This window comes from Equus przewalskii, chromosome 1 (genome assembly GCF_037783145.1).
Source record: "Equus przewalskii isolate Varuska chromosome 1, EquPr2, whole genome shotgun sequence".
NCBI classification, from domain to species: domain Eukaryota; kingdom Metazoa; phylum Chordata; class Mammalia; order Perissodactyla; family Equidae; genus Equus; species Equus przewalskii.
This window is the reverse complement of record NC_091831.1, coordinates 11,769,300-11,778,594: the sequence shown is the minus strand read 5'-3', so window position 1 is coordinate 11,778,594 and position 9,295 is coordinate 11,769,300. Positions and strand designations below refer to the sequence as shown.

General features: G+C 48.7%; 1 long non-coding RNA gene across 1 annotated transcript; it reads right to left on the bottom strand.

Annotated features, from left to right (window-relative positions):
* Positions 1–1,493: 1,493 nt before the first annotated feature.
* On the bottom strand, positions 1,494–8,953 carry LOC139077340 (uncharacterized). The gene is made up of 4 exons (XR_011529768.1): positions 8,736–8,953; positions 5,986–8,408; positions 5,412–5,591; positions 1,494–2,377 (listed from the first exon to the last, which is right to left on the bottom strand). It is a non-coding gene; the product is annotated as an uncharacterized lncRNA (long non-coding RNA).
* Between the last annotated feature and the right edge of the window lie 342 nt (positions 8,954–9,295).

Here is a 9,295-nt window from a genome sequence, read left to right as displayed (position 1 = left end):
TCAATTGTAAGAGTATCCTAGCAAAATGAAGACAAATAAGTCATGACTCTTCCCTGCTTTTGCTTGCATATTTTTAGATTTTAAGATCAAATGATAGCGTACCAACCCAAATCTTTGGGTGTGTTTTGGATTGGTGTGAGCCTGTTGGCCACTGCTACAGGCCAGCTTGAGCTGATTGACGGCAAGAAGCCCACACGTAGGAGAGAATGGGCTCCTTCCAGGGCAATCACATCACCGGTGTTGGGGGGAGTTTCTTTTCCTTGCCAGTGTCTGCTTCCCTCTGAGGGGCTGCTGGCATCATCTAGAGAGAGTTTGGAATATGGGAACATGACTTGTCTCTTTCCTCAGAGCTTTGGAGCTTATTTACAAAGCTCTCCAGTTCCTGGGTTGAAAGGGCTCACCAAAAGACCAAGATATCCTCAAAACAATCCAGGCCACAGTCAATATTTATAACCCAGGGCTGCAGCTCAGGTGGCTTCATGCAACTATTTGAGTTCCACTTAACCACTGGACACTGATCATTGTGGGACACCTTTTGCCCTCTGGCCTCTCTCTCTATTGGGAATACACTTGACTTTCAAAGGCTCAACTTGTGCCATTCAAAGCAAAAATGTTCACCTCATTTTTAAGCCCTATCTTGTTCCCCTACAGTCTAAATAAACATTACTCAACAGCCCAAGTTACTTAACCATCAATCATTTCCACTTCAAGGAGAAGGTAAAAGGAACAAAGATGTAACAGCACAGAAAGACTGAAATTTAACCTCCACCGCTGGGCGCTTTCCAAGCTTGTTCAGATTAGTTCTTCAAAAAGAAGCCCCAGAGAACTGACGTTACCTCAAACTTACTGAAATTCCTTTTCTCTCAAGGATTACACTTGAGCATGAAGCAAGTCATCTTGGAAGCCCCGGGCAGGTGGTAAACTCAGTTAGTGTGCGAATATTTGCTCTCCCTCCCCTTTGGAGGAATGTCCACACATCTTTGACATTCCTCTTCTCTTTGATGCTCCCTCCCTTGGATGGGTCTCTGACCCAGCCCTCCACCGTTTCTCCCTCCACGACATCTCCCAGTCCATGAGCTTCCATGTCTATTTCTCCTTCCTTCCTTTCCCTTTACAAATCCTCTGGAAAACAATCACCCCCTACAGAAAAATCGGCCTCTGAAATCTCCACTCTCTCTCATCTCATTGACAAATGCCCATGTTTGGCTCTGAGACGCAGAAGTCCTACTGTGTAGAGCAGGGGACAGCGGTTTCCCAGGGGTGGCCTCAGACCACCTGCACTCGACTCACCCGGATCTTGCTAAGTATAAAGACACCACTCTGAACCTTACCACCTCTACTGAGTTGGACTCTGGGAAGTGGGCCGGGGACTCTGCATGTTTAACAAGCTTGCCAGGTGGTGCACCCAGTGAAGTTGGGGATCCACTATTACTGAGGGGGAGCATGGCTTTAGAGTCAGAAATACCCTGGCTGGATTCTGTGCCTTGCTTTTTAGTAGTAGCATTGTTTTTGAACAGTTTTATTGAGATACAATATACATACCAGGCAATTCTGTGTACATACGATTCAATGGTTTCTAGTATATTCACAGAGTTGTGCAATCATCACTACAATCAATTTTAGAACATTTTTATTACCCCTAAGAGAAACCCTGTATCCATTAGCAGTCACTCTCCATTTACCTTTAACCTCTCAGCCCTAAGCAGCCATTAATCTGCTTTCTGTCTCTATGGATTTGCCTATTCTCAATATTTCACATCAATGGAACCACACAATGGGAGACTGTCTGAGTTCTCTCACTTAGCATGTTTTCAAGGTTCATACATGTTGCAGCATGGCAGTACTTCATCCTTTTTCGTGGCTGAGTAATATTCCATTGTACGGATATACCATCTTTTATTTGTCCACTCATCTGTTGATGGGCATTTGGGTTGTTTCTGTTCTTTGCTTATCATGAATCAAGCTGCTGTGAACATTTCTGTATGAGTTTTTGCATGGATGCATGCTTACATTTCTCTTGGATATATGCCTGGGAGTGAGTGGAATTGCTGGGTCATATGGTAACTCTATGCATACGATTTTGAGGAACTGCCAGACGGTTTTCCAAAGTGGCAGCACCATTTTACATTCCCACTAGCAGTATATGAAGGCTGCAATTTCTCCACATCCTCACCAACATTTGTTTTGTCCATCTCTTTTTTATTATAACCATCCTAGTGGGCGGGCAGAGGCCTCTCCTTGTGGTTTTGATTTACATTTCTCTAATGGATAATGATGTTGAGCATCTTCTCATGCACTTATTGACCATTTGTGTATCTTCTCTGGAGCAGCTGCATGATGTGGAAAGGTATGTAATCCTGAGCTTCAGTTTCCTTGCCTGTAAAATGGAGGTAATCGGAAGGTGATTAAATGAGGTAATGAAGCTGGAGTCCCTGATACATAAGTAAGTGCTTAACAAAGGTTTACCCTTCCACGCCATTGATTTGAAACATATTAACCTAGCTAGGCTGGACCCACGATTTCCAGCATCTCTTTTCCTGTACGGTTCCGGGTTAAGGTTGACCACAGGAGGAAAATTTGGAAGGCACAAGTGCTGCGATAGCCATTTTATGCTCATCCACGATAGCCAAAAGGTGGAAACAACTCAAATGTACGTCAGTGGGTAAACAAAATGTGATCTATCATTACAGTGAATATTGTTTGGCAATAAAAAGGAATGAAGTCCCGACACACGCTGCAACATGGATGAACCTTGAAAAACTATGCTAAGTGAACGAAGCCAGACGGAAGTGGCCATATGCTGCATGATTCCACTTACGTGAAATGCCCAGAATAGGCAAATTCACAGAGACAGAAAGTAGATAAGTGGTTGCCAGGGGTTGTGGGGAGGTGAGAATGGGCAGTGACTGCTTAATGGATCCATGCTTTCCTTTTGGGCTGATGAAATGTTCTGGAACTAGATAGTGGTGACGGTGGCACAAGACTGTGAATGTACTAAATGCCACTAAATCGTACACTTTAAAATGGTTTGGATGGTAAGTTTTATGGTATGTGTACAAAAATTCCTTTTTAAATTACTTAAATGTGCCATATGACTCCTGCCAGGTCTAAGCCCCCACACTCTGGTGATTTCACCAGGGTGCCATCACTTTTATGCTGGACCCTAAACCTCAGCTGATCGTGCCCATGATGGGAGCAACTGCTGTTTACTTCTGGGAGGATCCTTCCTATGAAAACATGCCGTCTTCTGGAAATGCAAAGAAATCCTCTGCAAAGGAGGGGCAGTTCGTCTCAGCAGCCTCTGCTGGCCAGAGCATGGCATGGAGACCAGGGCAGGTGGTCTGAGGCACAGACTCCAGAAGCTTCTTGAGCAACACTGGGGACACACCTGAGGCCACCCCAGGCACTTATGACACCTCCACTGAGGAGCTGAGGACAGTCTCTTCTGTATTCTGCTTGGGGTTGGGCTAAGTAACCAAGTGATCTCGCACTCCACGGGGCCAGAGGAAAGACTGTTCTGCTCGAGATGTGGCCTGGGCAGAAGGTTAGGAGGCCGCCACTGGCCCAGATCCCGCTTAACAGAAACCTGTGTCTTATCTTCTAAGTTATGTGGGACTCCTTAGTCAGGTCAGCTTCCTTCTCTCTCTCCACCCCCCAAGGACACCAGGCCCTTCCAGGCTGGTTATTCGGGTGGAGGCCCTGGCTGCAGCCTGACACAGCTTCCCAGGCAGGGCCTTCTCAGTCACCACTCTTCCTGATGTGCACGTTCAGAATCTTCAGAAATCCTCTCCTCCCAGCCTCAAGTCTAGGCCAGTCTCTCCCAGCCCGTAACATTCACTGCCTGCCTTTCACTCCATCCTGGCCCCCATGTTTCTCCCTCAATGTCATTTCTGACCTTAGTCAGTTGCATTTTATTTTCTTGCTCCCTGGCTATGAGGGCCAACCTCTCTGTTCATTACCCATAAATCCTTCCAACCAGCTCCAATGTGTGAGCAGAAAACACTTGCTTTTAGACGCTCTGAGGGCAGATAATGTGTGTGGACTGCCAAAGAGCTGACGCACAGGGCTACGGAGTGGAGTGGAGGGCCGTGCATTGTCCAGGACCATTTATCACAATGTGGCACAAAGTTCAAGGTTTCTGCCAGCCGGGCTATTTCCTAATGTGCTGGAGGGGGGTACACTTCACATGCCTAGAGAGGCCTCCAATTTATGAGGCTTTAAGATCAAAACAAGGTCAGAGGGAAATTGGCTGACCCACTGTGAGTGCAAAGTGATTTCAACTAAAATGAGTAGAGAAGATGGAGATCATAGAAAGGGGAATTTCAGATTTAGTGTCTGATGTTGCATCTCCTAAAAATAGGCCACCTCCCGGGCTCTGATCTTGGCTTTCTCTCTGCGTTGTCTCTTTTGGAACTAACTGTGCAGACGTTTCTGTGCTAATTTTCCACCTGCCTGCTACAAATCCTCTATTCGGAGTCATAGCACGCTTCAAATGCAGCATATCCCTAACTGAACTCATTTATTCATTCACGGTGCTCTCTCTCATGGCGGTCACCTCCAAACTTCTCTGCATCCTGACTTCCCCGCCATTTCCCTTTCCCACCCTCAGTGGACCACAACCCCAAGCTGCCTGCCAGTGCCCACGAATCCCTGCTTTCTGGTCCTCCCTGCTCCAGTCTACCCTCAGACCCACAGTCCAAATTCTCAGAAGCCTGGCTCCAAGCTATCTGCCCCTACTCTAAGCTTTCAACTTATCATCATGAAAACTCCATTTCATTCACTCTGCATCCCGTGTTTCTTGAATATCTATTACGTGCTGGGCATGGTGGCGGGGACTGGGATTAAAACAGTGAACGAGTCTCTCGGGGCCCCTGATCCAGTTGGAGAGGTAAATGTGAAGACAGGCAGCAGGGAGGCACGAGGGACAGTGCATGCCAGGGCCGTGGATGAGGATGCCGACCCCAGACTCCGTGGGTCAGAGAAGGCCCCCAGGACTTGAAGGAACAAGTCTAGGTTCCTCAGGGGGCACCGGATTGTCCATTCTTGGCTCTTGTCCCTCTTCTGGCCTCTTAACTCCTCACATGTTCCTGGAGCACCCACAGCAGGCTCCCACCTCTTTCCAAACAGGCCAACATCCTCCTACTTCCAAACATTGTTTTTCATTCTTCTTTCTCCCTGAATTATTCTTGCTTCTCGGGTCTAAATGTAAACTACTACTGAGCCATGGAAACAGCAGCTTCTCCCGGAAGCCTTCCTCGGTTTCTGGGTTCACACGTAATCTCTCTCTTTACTGCCTTTATCCCCTTCTACCTGGTCTACTGCTGTGGTCTGTATCACTTCCTCTTTTTCTCATTGAACTCGGGGGGCAGAGACCACACTTTGTTCATTTTTGAGAGCCCCAAAGGACCTACCGACCATAACGCCATCACTGAGGTGAAGGTGAAGACGAATTAAGGAACAGGTTCAACAGGGTTTTTTGTCCCAGCTACTCTGAAACCCTAATGGGCCACCGTGGTAGATTTGGACCGTTCTGTGTGTGCTGCTTTGTTGTACCGAAACCCTCTGTCAACTCATCGGCTCCAGCACGAGTCCTGGAAAAAGTCAAGGGCAAATCACTTTCATCCGCATGTCCCTGGGGCCGCAGCCCACCCCTTGTAGATCCACAGTAAACCTTTCCTGCCCCCGACCAAGAGCAAATACTTCCAACTCTTTCACTACACCATGCACAATCTCCATTGCGCCCACGTTGAGACCGAGTTAAAGCTCTTGCAAATACAGTCACATCTTTCTCTCTCGCCCATTTGGAGGAGAACTTCCTTTTATTCTGGGCTCATTGCTCTCTGCCATCCTTTTCAATCCATCCTTCTCTGCTTCTCAACCTGCTGGCAAACCCTCCCCTCCTAAGCCAGCTCTATTTAAACTGGCTGGCAGCCCAATCCATATGACCTTCCTTCCCTCCCCTCCTCTGGCACTTGGGCCCCTCACCTTGGCTTTGCTTTGGAGAAAGTTTAAAAGGCTGGTTTCCTCGATCCCCTTTAATCATATTTTGTTATCTCAATCAGCATTTTTATTTTGCATTGTTAAGACAGTCTGCCTTGAGTTCTGACTTCGTGGGGGAGGGGAGAGAGTTGGAAAGAGGATTCTTGATGACGGCTATATTTTATTATGTGTGATGGTCACGGGTTAGACGTGAAGTGCATCAAGCTGGGGGCTGGGGGGTGGAGCAGAGAAGGACACGAAATACCATAAAGTCACGGTGCAAAATATTTTTCAAAGAGACATCAAAGCCTTTCTCTGCGGTGTCTTGCCTTGACCCCATTGCACACTGGCAAAACACAAACTCGAATTAAAATAAAAATACCAGGCTGGCTCCATTTAGCCAGTTAGGCTGCTGGGCTAAGCGACCAACTTTATTAAAGTCACCAAACGCAAACATTCCAAGATTTATTTTCCTCGTTTATAATTTTTCTGCCTTCCCACTGGTGGGCTGTTTATTTCTAATAATTTGGTAGGAAAAAACATTCGCTCATACCAGTGGAGGTCTTCTATGCCAAGCTGCAAAGCAGAGCACATTTTATTGCGGAATAAAACCCCTGGAAAACAGGCTCCAGGGGGGCCCACAGCCGGCGAGTTTACAAGCACAGTACAATTGACGCCATTATAATTAGTTCCCCCCAAAAGTCTTATTTTTCAGGGCAGAGATCTGAATCTTTCTCTTTGCACATGAATATCTCCGGACTAGAGCAAAAACATTATGGAGGGTGAGTCATAGACCAGCTCTGGGCTTTAAAGCCTAACGCAAATCCTATAAATCTAACCCACATTCTTTTACTGGGAATGACTGACTTTTATGAAAACCAAGGATTGTAAATCAGAAACCTAAATAGCTTACTTTGCAGCAGATAAACACAGATTTATGTAGTGGCTGAGCCCGAACTTAACCCTTTCATGGCTCTACAGAGGACCTGGGGGAACGTGGGCGGTTGGGGGTTGCTCACATCCAGCACTGGGGTTTCTTCCTAAAAGCTGGAGGGTGGAGATGGGACATGCTGCACGTCTATCTCCAGCAGATGGAGGTGGGCAACACGAGGAGCACATCTTTCTGTGGCCAAGCGTGCTTGTTGCTAATCCATCTCAGCTGGGTGCACACTGAGCCACCAGGAGTTGGCTCCTGATTATTCCAAAAGCCAGTCCCCAGCTTGAGGTGGCACACCCTCAGGAGCTAACCTAGAAGGGGTCTCTGTGTGGCTGCTTGTATGTGAGCCTGTTCTCACCTGGGATTCTAATCCCTACATGGGTGACCTCTGGCAAGCCACCAAATCTCCCTGGACCTCTACCTTACCATCTGCAAAATGGTGCATCTAGCACGTTGTAAGGATTAAAGAGGACAATTACGTAAGGTGCTTAGAACAATGTTGGCTCATGACAAGTGCTCAATATACGTAAGCCAGTATTGTTACTATTATTACCAGAATTACTGGTTATGTAGACCAGACTTCTCAAACTGTAATGTGCACATGAGTCATCTGGGAATCTAATTAAAATACAGATTCTGGTCTAGCGTGCCTAAGATGCCGCATTTCTAACAAACCGGCAGGGGATGCGATGCTGCTGGTCCCTGGACCCCGCTCTGAGTAACTTGGGTGCAGAATTTGAAATTTACCAACTGTGCCCACATCCTTTCTCATTCAGTTCTCATTTCAACGCTTGGCCAGGTGGACAGGTCAAGCGTTCTTCTTGTGGTTTATGTTATTATTATCGCCATCACTGTGATCCCTGGCAAAGAGACCTGTCTCCAAATCCCCTCCCATCCTAAGCGAGCTGCCGTCCCGCGGGTCGCAGTGGCCGCCCGGGGCCGCCCCTCGCGGGCCAGTCCCGAAGCCCGCCGCGCGCTCGCCTCCCCGGCCTCCGGCTTCTGTGTTTAAGCGGGGCGCGCCCTGGTTGTCTACTCGAGCTTTAAAGGGAAACAGGACCCGCCGACCCCCGGAGGGAGGCAAAGGGCATCGATCATTTTTATGTGGCATTTCAAAGGGGGAGGCTCCCAGGCGGCCGGAGACAAAGGCCCGCGGCGGGGTTAATGGAGAACCCCGGATTTAATCATTAACGCTTAATACTAAAGCAGCCCCCAGGAGTGCTGCCGAGGTGGGGGTGGAGGATGCCCAGCAAGCTCTGGCTCAGCCGTTGGGGGTGGGGTGGGGGCCCTCTGGGGGTCGACCAATGTCAGGGCTCCCATGGGCGGCTGTGACATTAGGGCCCTGTCCCAGCCTTGCAGACGTGGCTCTCTGCTGCAGCTGAGTGTGGGCAGATGCGTCCTTTCAGCTCCAAGAGCCTGAGAATCCAGGGAGGACGAGGGGCACCAAGGTGGCGTCGAACTAGGGAACTGGATCCTTCCGCAGGCTCTCCTTGCCCTGCGAATGTAGAGGCATTAGCTCAGGTTCTAGGCCAGACCTGAGACCCGGGGAGTAAGCCTCCCAAAGCCGCACACGCCTGGCGGGGCGGGTCTGCGAGTCCAGTGCACAGGGGAGGCCCCAAAGCCAGCAACTCTGCGGTGCCTGGGGCGTCCAGAGGCCCTTCTCAGCCCAGACTCTGCTCATCCCAGCACTGAGGCATTCAGCTCTGACACCTCCTGGTCCCCATCCCCCCATCCTCCCACCACCCACCTGTCCGCCTGCCTCCCATGAGCACACACTCAGCGTCCCCCAGCTCTCCACTCTTATCTCATTTTAATCATTTACCTGGAGCTGGGAATAAGTTGCCTCCTTCAGTGTTTTCTCAAGTGCTTGGACAAAGCCTTGAAATCGCACAGAGAGAAGTCATTTCCTTTCCATTTCTCCTCCAAACCATCTGATAAGGAGGAGCAGGCCGCTGACCCCCTGCGGGCACTGGGGCACCCTCTTCTTAACAACCCGGAAAAGGCTCCCGCTCAGAGTCCTTAGCCAACGTGATTTCTCCCCAGAATTTCGTAAGCATCATCATGTGTTCACTGTTTCTCTTATTTTTAACTTTTTTTTTATATTGAATTTTGGCGCTGTGAGTGATGTTAAACTGAATGTTAAACTGGGTGAATTATCACCAACTGAACAGTCTGTGAAAGCAGCACTCAGATCAAGAAACAGAATTTGATAATTCTGGATCAGAAAACAGAATTTTCTGGACTCCCAGAAGGCCCCTCCCCCTGTCCCTTTCCGGTGACTATCCCCCTCCCCAAAGGGGGACCACTCTCCCGGCTTCTCGCAGCGTAGGGCAGATCCGACTTTTTCACACCATCATACAGATGGAATCCAGGTCCAGCTTC